This window comes from Schistocerca piceifrons, chromosome 2, assembly GCF_021461385.2.
Source record: "Schistocerca piceifrons isolate TAMUIC-IGC-003096 chromosome 2, iqSchPice1.1, whole genome shotgun sequence".
In the NCBI taxonomy this organism is placed as follows: domain Eukaryota; kingdom Metazoa; phylum Arthropoda; class Insecta; order Orthoptera; family Acrididae; genus Schistocerca; species Schistocerca piceifrons.
In genome coordinates this window covers 116742281-116756718 of record NC_060139.1, presented here as the reverse complement: position 1 = coordinate 116756718, position 14438 = coordinate 116742281, and the positions used below count along the sequence as shown (strand labels likewise).

The following is a 14438-nucleotide window of genomic DNA, read 5'->3' as shown; positions in this document are numbered from 1 at the left end:
ATTAGCAAATAGTGCGCAGAAGTCAGAAGTGCATGTATACCCCAGCTAACACACGCTATGTTAAAGAGATCAGTTACTAATTAAATTAGCTGTTTGTGGCTGGTCGCGTTAGATACGAATTTGCTGTTTTATTTACTGGGTAAAACTATTCTATCAAATAATTTCGGTGAAAGCACTGTGGTGCCATTAGTTTGTTAAGACATTAGGCTGGACCACATTACGCTGTACTGCAGAGACAGCGAAATATGTCCGCCTAGAGCAAAAACTTCCTCGCGCTTGTCGCTGATTGGCTATCATTTTATAGGCGTAGGTAGGTCCAAAACGGTGCATTTCCGACCTGTGGTTACTCTGAAAAAAAAATTACTCCATTCTGCGTTCCATAAATTGTATAATTTTACAAAATAAATAGAACTAAATATATACTGACTGTAAATAATGGAAACCGTGAAGTCATATCTACATTAATACTAAAAGGAATCCGCTAAATGTCGATTATACGATATATCATACAAGCAAACGACAGACTGCGATTTATTGGCTGAAGACTTCAAAATGAAACAGGTCCACTAAGAGGCTGCTGACACTATGGTTGTCCACTCTGTTCTGGAGTACTGCTGTACGGTGGGGGATTCATATCAGATAGGATGGAGAGGGTGCCACGCATATGATATGCAAATGGGGGTGGCAATCAGCCACGCATGTGATATGCAAATGGGGGTGGCAATCATTAAAACAAAGGCGTTTTTCTTTGCGGCAGGATTTCCTCGTGAAATTTCAATCACCAACTTCCTCATCAGAGCGTGAAAACATTTTGTTGTCGTCCACCCACATAGGAAGAAATTATATCATAATAAAATGGAGTAAATCAAAACTCGCATTGAAAGATTTACTAGTTTGTTTTTCCCGCGCGCTGTTCGAGAGTGGAACTGTAGAGAACAAGGTTGAAGTTGGTTTGATGAACCCTCTGCCAGGCAATTAGTTGTGAATTCCGGAGCAATCATGTACATCTACATCTACACCTACATTTATACTCCGCAAGCCACCCAACGGTGTGTGGCGGAGGGCACTTTACGTGCCACTGTCATTACCTCCCTTTCCTGTTCCAGTCGCATACGGTTCGCGGGAAGAACGACTGCCGGAAAGCCTCCGTGCGCGCTCGAATCTCTCTAATTTTACATTCGTGATCTCCTTGGGAGGTATAAGTAGGGGGAAGCAGTATATTCGATACCTCATCCAGCAACGCACCCTCTCGAAACCTGGACAGCAAGCTACACTGCGATGCAGAGCGCCTCTCTTGCAGAGTCTGCCACTTGAGTTTGCTAAACATCTCCGTAACGCTATCACGCTTACCAAATAACCCTGTGACGAAACGCGCCGCTCTTCTTTGGATCTTCTCTGTCTCCTCTGTCAACCCGACCTGGTACGGATCCCACACTGATGAGCAAAACTCAAGTATAGGTCGAACAAGTGTTTTGTAAGCCACCTCCTTTGTTGATGGACTACATTTTCTAAGGACTCTCCCAATGATTCTCAACCTGGCACCCGCCTTAGCAACAATTAATTTTATATGATCATTCCACTTCAAATCGTTTCGTACGCATAGTCTACTCCCAGATATTTTACAGAAGTAACTGCTACCAGTGTTTGTTCCGCTATCATATAATCATACAATAAAGGATCCTTCTTTCTATGTATTCGCAATACATTACATTTGTCTGTGTTAAGGGTCAGTTGCCACTCCCTGCACCAAGTGCCTATCCGCTGCAGATCTTCCTGCATTTCGCTACAATTTTCTAATGCTGCAACTTCTCTGTATACTACAGCATCATCCGCGAAAAGCCGCATGGAACTTCCGACACTATCTACTAGGTCATTTATATATATTGTGAAAAGCAATGGTCCCATAACACTCCGCTGTGGCACGCCAGAGGTTACCTTAACGTCTGTAGACGTCTCTCCATTGATAACAACATGTTGTGTTCTGTTTGCTAAAAACTCTTCAATCCAGCCACACAGCTGGTGTGATATTCCGTAAGCTCTTACTTTGTTTGTCAGGCGACAGTGCGGAACTGTATCGAACGCCTTCCGGAAGTCAAGGAAAATGGCATCTACCTGGAAGCCTGTATCTAATATTTTCTGGGTCTCATGAACAAATAAAGCGAGTTGGGTCTCACACGATCTCTGTTTCCGCAATCCATGTTGATTCCTACAGAGTAGATTCTGAGTTTCCAGAAATGACATGATACGCAAGCGAAAAACATGTTCTAAAATTCTACAACAGATCAATGTCAGAGATACAGGCCTATAGTTTTGCGCATCTGCTCGACGACCCTTCTTGAAAACTAGGACTACCTGTGCTCTTTTCGAATCATTTGGAACCTTCCGTTCCTCTAGAGACTTGCCGTACACGGCTGTTAGAACGGGGGCAAGTTCATTCGCGTACTCTGTGTAGAATCGAATTGGTATCCTGTCAGGTGCAGTGGACTTCCCTCTGTTGAGTGATTTCAGTTGCTTTTCTGTTCCTTGGACACTTATTTGGATGTCAGCCATTTTTTCGTTCGTGAGAGGGTTTAGAGAAGGAACTGCAGTGCGGTCTTCCTCTGTGAAACAGCTTTGGGAGAAAGTGTTTTTACGCGTGTCATCCTCTGTTGTACATATGTGTAAAGTGCGAAATGCTGAATAGGTCGCTGAGGAATAAGTCATTGACTGGAAGCAAGCTGACTTTATTTTTCTAATCTTACGCGTTTCGAACCATACCATCATCAGCTATATGCTGAAAATAAAATAAAAACACATAGCTACGTATATAATAAAAATGGGTTACAAGACTAACATAATCGGGCAATCAAAATTATTACAAATCGCTAGAGGACACTTACCTTGGAATGTCACGTTGCACATGGACATAAAAGTTACATGTTGTAGTGATAACGATCATAAGCACACCGATGTGAGGTTGCTGGTTGCTATACAAGATTACAAATTTTCAACACCAGACGGCGTTGATGAGGCGAGCACGGCGGTATGCAGCGCCATACTATGAATTACATATGATTTAAAAAAAAGTAATAAACAGATAGAATGGAAATAATTAGCTACAAAAGTAAATATGAGGTACAGATGAAAAGCATAAAACGAAATAACACGAAACGTGTAATTCTTAACATATCCCAAACGAACAGAGGCGTCGATAAGCGCCAATGCCATTCTTCGTTTCTGACCAGTTCCTGCCCGTGTTGAAATCCACTGCTTGCAGCGGTTCTGCCAATGTGATAAGTGACTGTCTGCATTTTAATCGGCACACTTCAGATGCAGGCACACCAGAGTGAATTGGGAGCTAGAGAAGGGCATTCTGATTTCAAAGACCTGGTGGCGCAATTTGGTTTAGAAGTGGTAACAAGTGAAAAGGAGTATATCTATTCCAACTGTTTGTTGTCCTCGTTACTGAATTTAGCTGAACACCGATTTTTCTCGCTTGAAAACTATTAAGCCGCATTGGAGCACAGTATTCGGTACCCGAGTGGATGAATCAATCCTAAGGAAGAACTTCGCAGTGTAGCAGCTCTTGCTCCCCACGAGGTACCTCGCAGCTTCTGTGAGATCTGAGCTTGGCTGCCGTGTTTTTTAGGTGTTTCTTGTAGGACAAGGTTCTGTCAGCCGTGTTTTTTAGGTGTTTCTTGTAGGACAAGGTTCTGTCAGCAGTCACTTCCAAATATTTTGGGAAGTCTTGGACTTGACCACTAAAGGTGACAGATTTGCATTGGCCACTATATTGTTAAGATGAAAGAAGCCAACTTCGCTCTTCGATGGATATATTACACTCGTTTACGAGACTGTACTGTAGTATGTCATATGTTACAATTTATGAGAAATTATAAACTGCTAAATTATAGTGTGGAACGTAGTGTAGGTCCCACATAACATTTCATGACTCTATCGTTCTCATCAACACGACGCATTACCCAATTAGCTTCAACAGAAATTAAAAGCGCTATAATATTTTTTTCAGACGGTTAAATAAAATGATGTGTAAATGCAAACTTTGCACGAAGAGAGGAACATGTTAGCCGCTTACTTGGAATGAAGAATGTCACCTATCAGAGAAACGCATAAGCATTTAGCAGCGCTTGAGGAATAGTTCCGCTCCCCATGCAGCTGATAATACCCTTATAAACGCAAAGCTTTCTACTCGGTTACCTGTGTTTCATCTCAGAAGATGACTCACGCAGATGGGGTCGAAATGTTAGTGAGTAGCACAGGTTTGCTTTGCCCACGGAAGAAGATTTTTGAGATGCTGAGAAACCTGACCTGACAGACACTTGAGGATAGTTGACAACTGTCTCACGAAAGGCTTCTTGCAGAATTACAAGAAACAATATTAAGTGGCGAAATATGGGGAAAATTGACACAAGACGGGATACTTCATATGTTTGGGATAATAAAATTAATTATCATAGAAGTTTTTGGAAAAATTAAGATATAATTGTACAGCATTACAGTTTAGAGTAAAGTACAAACAAATCTGTTAGATATGTTCAGTTATGCACAAAAGTGTCTTTTTTAATGAAACTCTGGCAAGACGAGCTGCTAGTGGGGTATGATGGGGCCAGTCTTTGCATAGCCCACAAACATGGACTGCTTCATTTTCTTCAACTTCTTCTCCTTCACAAGAGTAATGAACTCGTCTTTTCCATATAAGTATCTCCAATAAAGATACGCCTTGTCAGAAGATACTGATGAAGGTGAAGAATCTGCACGCTTACATTTTCTATCGGTTTTGTTAGTTTTTTTGCTTTTCTTTGCATTTTCTTATTACTCAACTTCTTTTGCAGCGCTTGTTTAGTCTTCATGTTTCCTATTTTGGACAAATCCCTTCGTCAAGTTTTTTATCTTATTCCATTTTCTTCATTTCCTTTCCTCATTTTAAATTTATTTTTGCTTACAAATCATGTTTGTGGGGATACTGAGTCACGACTGCTGTCTCATCATGCTTTCTGCTCTTGTTTTCCAAATAGAGACCACTGAAAAAAGGAGCCGGTAGAATGTCTTCGGGTGTTGTTCATTTGGAAGAGGTTACATTCATTCCGGCGACTAGAACGAAATTAATTTGTGTAGAAATAAGCTGAAGATTCTCGATCGGAGCAGCAGTCTGAAGTATTTTGTATGCAACATCGGCCTGAACAATGCTGGTGGGAACAGCTGGATTCAGCAGCAGTCTGAAGCGAGCTGGCCGAGGTGAATATGAGACAGCACCAGGCTAGAGATGAGTTAAAAGCATCGGCCTCAGCTTTGGAGTTCATTATCTGTAACAGCTAATGGTCTGTCTGTAGTCACAAATAGAGCATAGTCATGGTCACTGAAAACTTCTTGGTTGACAGGCCAAACTGCAGCCTTTCAAAATCCATTAATCGCAATGGACATAGTTGGTACTGTTACTTCACCTTTTTCCCTGATAAACTCGATAAAATCCACGTTTTTGGTGTGGGTAAAATGCTCATCGTGAAGCAGAAGAAATGGTCTGTCCTTAGCTGCTCGGCTCTAATCAACAAATTCCTTAGGTCGCTGAAAAGAACATGGGATTCACGTAATGCTCAGGCAGCAGTACAGTCATTCATTGACTCCAGGACTGTAATTCATTAACTGGGAAAGAGGAAAAATAACTACATGTTGCATATAACAGATGGCAGTACGATACATACTTCTATAGCTATAGTGCTGCCTCTTTCAGCAGATAAGAACATCCCAACATGTTTCCTCCTTTCAGGAACAGGATTTTTGACCTATACTTTGCTGCTATGGTTACACGAGTCTAATCACATTAATTCTGTCAGGAGTGTATTTGGGTGTATCAACAACTTGAGAAGTCTGCAGCTTGTGGGCTGGTGGTCAGCGTTACTGTTTCTAGATAGCGGGGTCCCAGGTATTATTCCCGGCCGGATCGGAGATTTTCTTCGCTAGGGAACTGACTGTTTGTGCTGTCCTCATCATTTCATCTAATCTTCACCGACGCGCAAGTTGCCGAAGTGACGTGAAAGAGAAAGACTTACACCCAGCGGCCGAGCAACACCCGGTTGTTTATCCTGGTTATTAATTAATTATTTCATTTTGAATAAATAGAATTAACAAATCGAAGAAGTGTAGTCACATTCGGCTTACTGAACGGTGCTGCTCGTGGCACACCTGTGGGCGCTGTATATCCGAGAGTTATCTGTGTCTCGGCTTGAATTCAATCAACCAATCTGTGGCAGTTATTGTTTTTTTTTCTTTTGAGAAAATGTGTGCTTTTTACACAGCTTCTCTGCCAACTAAAAGGCATGTTTTCTGAGGTCATATGATGTCAAACCGAATAACCTTTCCTCGATTTTTAATACGCACTCGAACTATAAATCCTCTTCCTCCAGGGTCAAACGGTTGTAACATGGCCTATGCTCTTGATTGAAATTGGAGGTATTCCAGCTGGATACACAGTCCCACGCGTCGGCACAGTAAATTTTCAGGATTTTCGGCTTGCCTACGAGTTAGTTTAACTCTTCTTTCTAGAGCAGTTTGTGGAAGATGAAAAGAGTAAGCTGCTCTGTTACAGCCCATTTCACTTGTAATAAGGGCTTTAACAACCGTTTTCATTGTCTCCGGATTCCATTCGCTTCTAACAGTCTTCCTCTAGTACGGCTGTACCATCTTAGACAATCTGTAAAAAGCAGAAGGAAATTGTAAGAACCGTGGGGTAAGATGGGGTATTATCTCATCACATTGAACCCCTGTCATGTCCACTGATATGTTGTGGAGCATTTATTGTTCGTTCTAGGGTTAGGTTTCGATTAACAATATTTATAACCTATGTAAAATAACTTCTAAAAAGTACAATTTTCAGCAATATACACAGTGCTTTAGTTAACAAATGTACGTTTCCTGTATTTAGCAGCAAGTTTCCAGCAGGAAAAGGATGCTTTTTTGTTTAGCCATCAGTCTGATTTGATGCGGTCCGCCACGAGTACCTCTCATGTGCCAACCTTTTCGTCCCTGAGTAGCAATTGCAATCTACGTCCTCAATTATTTACCAGATGTATTCCAATCTCTGTCTATCTCTACAACTTTTACCCTCTACAGCTCCCTCTAGTACCAAGGAAATTATTCCCTGATGGCTTAAAAGATGACCTGTCATCCTGTCCTTTCTTCTTTTCTGTGTCTCCCATATATTCCTTTCCTCGCCGATTCTGCGGAGAATCTCCTCATTCCTTGCCTTTATCAGTCCAGCTAATTTTCAACATTCGTCTGTAGCACCAATCTCAAATGCTTCAGTTCTGTTCCGGTTTTCCCACAGTCCATGTTTCACTACCATAGAATACTGTGCTCCAAACGTACATTCTCAGAAATTTCTTCCTCAAATTAAGGCGTGTGTTTGACACTTGTAGACTTTTCTTAGCCAGGAATGCACCTTTTGCCAATGCTAGTCTGCTTTTTATGTCCTCCTTGCTCTGCCCATGAACTGTTATTTTGCTGCCTAGGTAGTAGAATTCCTCAACTTCGTGATCCACAATTCTGGTGTTAAGTTTCTTGCTGTTCTCATTTCTGCTACTTTTCATTACTTTCATCTTTTTCTGGTTTACTCTCAGTGCAGACATTGTACTGACTAGATCTTTCATTCTTTTCAACAGATCTTGTAATTCATCTTCATTTTTATTCAGGATAGTAATGTCATCAGCAAATCTCATCATAGATATTCTTTCATTCTGAATTTTAATCCCAGTCTTGAAACATTCATTTATTTCCGTCATTGCTTCTTCGATGTATAGATTGAACAGTAAAATGGAAATGTCGTGTGGCTAGGGCCTCCCGTCGGGTAGACCGTTCGCCTGGTGCAGGTCTTTCGATTTGACGCCACTTCGGCGAGATTGAACAGTAAGGGAGAAAGACTACATCTCTGTCTTACACCCTTTTCAATCCGAGCACTTCGTTCATGGTCTTCCACTCTTACCGTTCCTCTTGGCTCTTGTAAATATTGTGCATTATGTCTTTGGCTAGAGATTACCCTTACTTTTCTCAGAATTTCGAACATCTTGCACCATCTGTCATTGTCAAACGCTTTTCCAAGGTCGAAAAATCCTATGAACGCGTCTTGATTTTTCTTTATTCTTACTTCCATTATCAACAACAACGACAGAACTGCCTCTCTGGTGCCTTTACCTTTCCTAAAACCAAACCGATCGTTATCTAACAAATTCTCAGTTTTCTTTTCCATTCTTCTGTGTATTAGTCTTGTCAGCAGCTTGGATACATGAGCTGTTACAGCGATTGTGTGATAATTTTCGCAATGGTTGTCTCTTACGATATTTTGAATTGCGTTGATGATGTTTTTCCGAAAGTCAGATGGTTCATCGCCAGACTCTTATACCCTATATTCTACTCATCAATGTGAGTAGTCGTTTAGTCTCCACTTCCACCAGTGATTTTAAACATTCTGATGGAATGTTATTTATCCCTTCTGCCTCATTTGATCTTAAGTTGTTCAAAGCCCTTTTAAATTTTGATTGTAATGCTGCATCTCCTGTCTCCTCCCTGTCGACTCCTGTTTCTTCGTCTCTACCTGGCAGAGGCTTTACATACTCCATCCACCTATCCACTCTCTTCTCTGCACTTAGCAGTGGAATTCCCATTGCACCCTTAATGTTACTGTCAAATGGTTCAAATGGCTCTGAGCACCTTGGGATTTAACTGCTGAGGTCATCAGTCCCCTAGAACTTAGAACTACTTAAACCTAACTAAGCTAAGGACATCACACACATCCATGCCCGAGGCAGGATTCGAACCTGCGACCGTAGCGGTCGCGCGGCTCCAAACTGTAGCGCCTAGAACCGCTCGGCCACTCCGGCTGGCAATGTTACTGCCCTTGCTTTTAATGCATCGGAGGTTGTTCTAACTTTCCTGTATGCAGAGTCAGTCGTTCCGACAATCATTTATTTTCGATTCTTCACTTTTTCATGCAGCCATTTTGCTTTAGCTTCCCAGCGTTCTCTATTTATTTCGTATCTAAGTGACTTGTATATCTTTACTTCACTGCATATTTTTGTATTTTCGCTTTCATTACATGTAGACAAGCAAAACTGAGGGCTCAGATTAGCTGTCACTTACATGTGATCCTTCTCTCCACCCCTTCCAATAGTATGGGGGTTTTCCCATAGATCACGGTACTAACTGAACAATGTGGTCAAGGACCCCATCTTATCATGTTTCCTTGTCTTACTCATTCTCTACTGCTACAGCCCCCTTCATGTCCCTCTCGCGGAGATAGCGAAGACAAGACTAGACTAATTACTGCGCGCACGGAGACATTTGAACAGTCAATTTTCCTGTGCTTCATTCGCAAATGAAACAGAAGAAACCACAAACATCTACAGTGGGAGGTACGTCCTGTGATGTACTTCAAAGATGTTGGCCGAGCATAGAAGTAGAATAGTTTTATAACTCGACAATGGCTTCTCGACCTGGAAGTTACAACAGAAGTGCAAGGATGGTACCTCGCTCCGAAGCCGCAACAGAGTATAGTCGCTGCACGCCGCACCTACGTAACAAAAACGGCCGCGTAGCCACGCCTCCTAGGGCTTCGCTACGCAGCCGCAATCAATGGTCTGCTTACGGCTGAGTAGAGGAATGCTCGTCCCAGTAAAGTTCCGCTCTGTCTACTCCCGGAGCAAACCAAAGAACCCATCGCTGCGCTGGCGAGTGTATTTTCATGTGGCACAACAAGAACCAAACACTGCTCATGAGTGCCTGCCTGTTACCACACAAGTTTGGAGCATAGCTTACAAATTTATACGGAGCGAGCATTCGGATGCGCAGTACAAGAACTTTGTACGCAACATCTCCTGGAGCTCAAGTCACGTGATTTTGGGACGGCGCATTTTAGCCCGTATAGCGCTTAGCGCATTTTGATTGTTATTATTTCGCTGCTACAGATAGATCGCCTACAGAAATACCGTGGAACTGTGAATATGCATTTTACATACTTCGTAACAGTTTGATGGCAGGAACTGAAGGTGGCTTAAAAATGTAAAGAACAATGGTATTCTGCTTTTCCTCCACAGTAACTTAGCTCGCATTCCGCTTTTTCGATAACGGGATAAGAAGTGATAGCTAACAATTTTTTTTACGTTTTCTACTGCACTTATTCATATTGTCGAAACTGCGTTCTAATTAGTTACGTTACAATGGCACTGTAGACGAAGCCGGAGTGTCACAAAAAGCGATGCATTTTCAGTTACGAAATTTTTGCAGTAAATACGGTAAGCAATTTGCACGACCTGCTTGTCCATTATCATTTTCAGTTTTTTTTTATTTGCCCTTCTGCTTTCTACAGATAAGTAAAATATCTATAACATCTTTTTACCATCTCATCAGAAAAGTAAAACTGCACACTACGCATAAAACAAATAAATAATAAAAATACGAGATCAGTGGTCGAGTTTTGATGTAATAGAAGAAGTGACACCCAAATATATATAATATATATATATATATATATATATATATATATATATATATATTACTTTTCTGTTGCGCTGATTCATACTGTCGAATCTATTCTAATTAATTACGTTACAATGACACTGAGAAGGATATTGTCTCATGCAGAAATACTTATACACACACACACACACACACACACACACACACACACACACACACACACAAGAGTTTGAGAACCTGCATAAACTGGAGGATTTTAATCAGACTGTCATGTATAAATTTTATCTGCAGGAACATAGCACCAGTATGTATACACTGACTGGCATTTTACACAAACACACTTGCAAATTTGTTTAGCGTTTTTCTCATAAACACATGGCCATAAAATACCAGAGATTATCTTGTAACGTCCCCTCTGAACAATTATACATGACTGTGCTTAAACTGACACACAATATTTTTAGCGCAACGCAATCTGACTTTCAATAATCCCTACAAAAGAATGGCCCTGACTAACATTAACCTATACGTTTCACAAATCACTTACCTCACAAAAATCTTCGTTACTCGAACCACTGCAATACAGCGAGCGCCACTACTGCCAGCTAAATAAAAGATTCAAACTACTGAAGGCACTAACTACTGATAGGCATAGTTATCAAATGAAAGATTTTAACAGAGAACAAACAATGTATTTACCGTAATAGTCATAATATATATAGCAGTTCATGACATCCATTCTTACAAATGTACTGTTTCTGATGGACACACCTCCAGATTATCCATTCTCAAAAATCCTCCATCTCACTTCCCCACATCCACCACTGCTGGCGGCTCGCCTCCAACTGTGCAACGCTACGCGCTATTAACATCCAGCTGCCCAACACTACAATGGCAGACAACAATGCAAACCAGCAACAGACTGCACACAGCACAGCCAGTGATTTTCATACAGAGCGCTACGTGGCGTTACCAATAAGAAAACCTAAACAGCCTACTTACAATCTCTATAATGGTCCAAATGGCTCTAAGCACTATGGGACTTAACATCTGAGGTCATCAGTCTCCTAGACTTAAAACTACTTAAACCTAACTAACCTAAGGACATCACACGTCAATGCCTGAGGCAGGATTCGAACCTGTGGCCGTAGCAACAGCGCGGTTCGGGACTGTCTCTATAACAGAAGGCTCTACAGGATGCACATAAAGTCAGGGAACACTTTCAATTATTTATTGCACAAGAACCAAACATTGTACAGATATCATACATACGCCATTTTGAAGAGAAATCCTGAAAGTTTTTTTCATGTATTCCGACTGAACGTAGTTTGGTAATTTTCCGATGGTTAGGTACCGCACTGATGGATCGGCCGTGCTACAGAAGGGGACAGCTGTTTCATGAAATGGTCACCCCGATCACCAGATGTCACTCCGTGTGACTTTTTTCGGTGGGGACACATTAAAGGTCTTCATGTATATGAAGATGGTATCTTCTGTCGGCAGCATAAGTTCTTGATTTAATTAACATTTCATTCTAGAGCGCTGCATGGTCACCGATGATACCATCGGACATGTCGGAAAGAACAGATACCATCTTCATATAGTTAAGGCTAACCGGCCATTGACCTTCTTCTTCTGTGCCAATGCACACGTATTGCCTGAGCTCTTACGTGACTCGGTAAGATTGTCTGCCGCGAGTAATGAGTGTAATGGGCAGGAGCACTACGAATGTAGTGTGTGGACATTAAGTTGGGAATGTGGGTCTCACGGGGAGCGTGCAAGGGATAAATCCCTGCAATCGCACTGTCCCCTGTGCCTTCGGTGGCTCATATGGATAGAGCGTCTGCCATGTAAGCAGGAGATCCTGGGTTCGAGTCCCGGTCGGGGCACACATTTTCAACTGTCCCCGTTGATGTATATCAACGCATGTCGACAGGGTAGGGTCTTGTTTACTTATCATTTCATTAAAGATCTGGTGTTTGTACCGCCTCTACCACGTAATGTAGCAGAGCTCCCGGAGAGAATACGGGAAGCGACTGCCACAGTCGACGATGCCATGCTGGGACGGGTATGGCAAGAATTCGATTACCTTATTGATGTCTCCCGGGTCATTCATGGTTCGCATATCGAATGTTTGGTGACAAAAGAACTTACAGAGTTTCTCTTCAAAATGTAATATGTATGACATTTGTACAATGTTTAGTTCTTGTGCAATAAATAATTGAAAGCGTTCCGGAATTTATGTACACCCTGTATAATACGATTTCTCGACGTTTATCAACATACAAAGTGCCTCATATCAATATAACATTTACAATTGTAGATTTGTTGTACATACCTATGAAAAGTAACTGGCCCTCCTTTCAAATGATTCTGTTTACATCTGTAACAATAACACTGCACCATAGCTGTTACTAAACCACAAGTGTGCAGAAACGTACACCAATGAGCCAAAACATTATGACCACCTGTTAAACAGCTCGTTGGTCCACTTTTCAAACACAGTAAGCAGAGATTCTGCTTGGCATGGATTCTACAAGTCCTCGATAGGTTTCCAGAAGTTCGTAGCAAGAGACGTCCACTCACAGGTCACTAAATTACGGCAAATTACGGGACGGTGGTTTATGGGCACACAGTTGGCGCCCCATGTGTGTTCCAACGGGTACAGATCAGGTGCATTTGCTGACTAAGACATCAATATGAGCTCACTATCACGCTCCTCAAACCACTGCAGCACGAATCTGACCTTGTGTCGCTGAGAGGTATCCTGCTGGAAGATGTCACCGCCATTACAGAAGGCTTCAACCATGAAGGGAAGCAGATGGTCCGCAATAATATTCACTTGATTTACTGCTGTCATCGTCTCTTTGAGTACTACCACAGGTCCCGTAGAAGCCCAACTCAATGTACCCCATTGCATAATTCTGCTCTCAGCGTGGCGCAGTTCATGTTTCGTGCAGGCATTCGCCTGGATGACTTGGTGCAAGGATCCAACCACCGACCTGGTGTAACAAGTAATGTGATTCATTCCACAGCCGATACGTTTCTATTGATCCACGGTAAAAACTCAGTGATGCTGTGCCACTACAATAGTACCTGACGATGCCGTTTGGTCAACAGAGGAATACGTTGTTGATGTCGTTGTGGTCTTCAGTCCTGAGACTGGCTTGATGCAGCTCTCCATGCTACTCTATCCTGTGCAAGCTTCTTCATCTCCCAGTACCTACTGCAACCTACATCCTTCTGAATCTGCTTATTGTATTCATCTCTTGGTCTCCCTCTACGATTTTTAACCTCCACGCTGCCCTCCAATACTAAATTGGTGATCCCTTGATACCTCAGAACATGTCCTACCAACCGATCCCTTCTTCTAGTCAAGTTGTGCCACAAATTCCTCTTCTCCCCAATTCTATTCAGTACCTCCTCATTAGTTATGTGATCTACCCATCTAATCTTCAGCATTCTTCTGTAGCACCACATTTCGAAAGCTTCTATTCTCTTCTTGTCTAAAGTATTTATCGTCCTTGTTTCACTTCCATACATGGCTACACTCCATACAAATACTTTCAGAAACGACTTCCTGGCACTTAAATCTATACTCGATGTTAACAAATTCCTCTTCTTCAGAAACGCTTTCCTTGCCATTGCCAGTCTACATTTTATATCCTCTCTGCTTCGACCATCATCAGTTATTTTGCTCCCCAAATAGCAAAACTCCTTTACTACTTTAAGTGTCTCATTTCCTAATCTAATTCCTTCAGCATCACCAGACTTAATTCGACTACATTCCATTACCCTCGTTTTGCTTTTGTTGATGTTCATCTTATATCCTCCTTTCAAGACACTGTCCATTCCATTCAACTGCTCTTCCAAGTCCTTTGCTGTCTCTGACAGAATTACAATGTCATCAGCGAACCTCAAAGTTTTTATTTCTTCTCCATGGATTTTAATACCTACTCCGAATTTTTCTTGTT

The 14438-nt window shown here is 41.8% G+C and overlaps 1 non-coding gene across 1 annotated transcript; it reads left to right on the top strand.

The window, feature by feature from the left end:
• Window positions 1-12278: 12278 nt before the first annotated feature.
• On the top strand, window positions 12279-12353 carry Trnat-ugu. The gene has a single exon. It is a non-coding gene; the product is annotated as a tRNA-Thr (tRNA).
• The last annotated feature ends 2085 nt before the right edge of the window (window positions 12354-14438 follow it).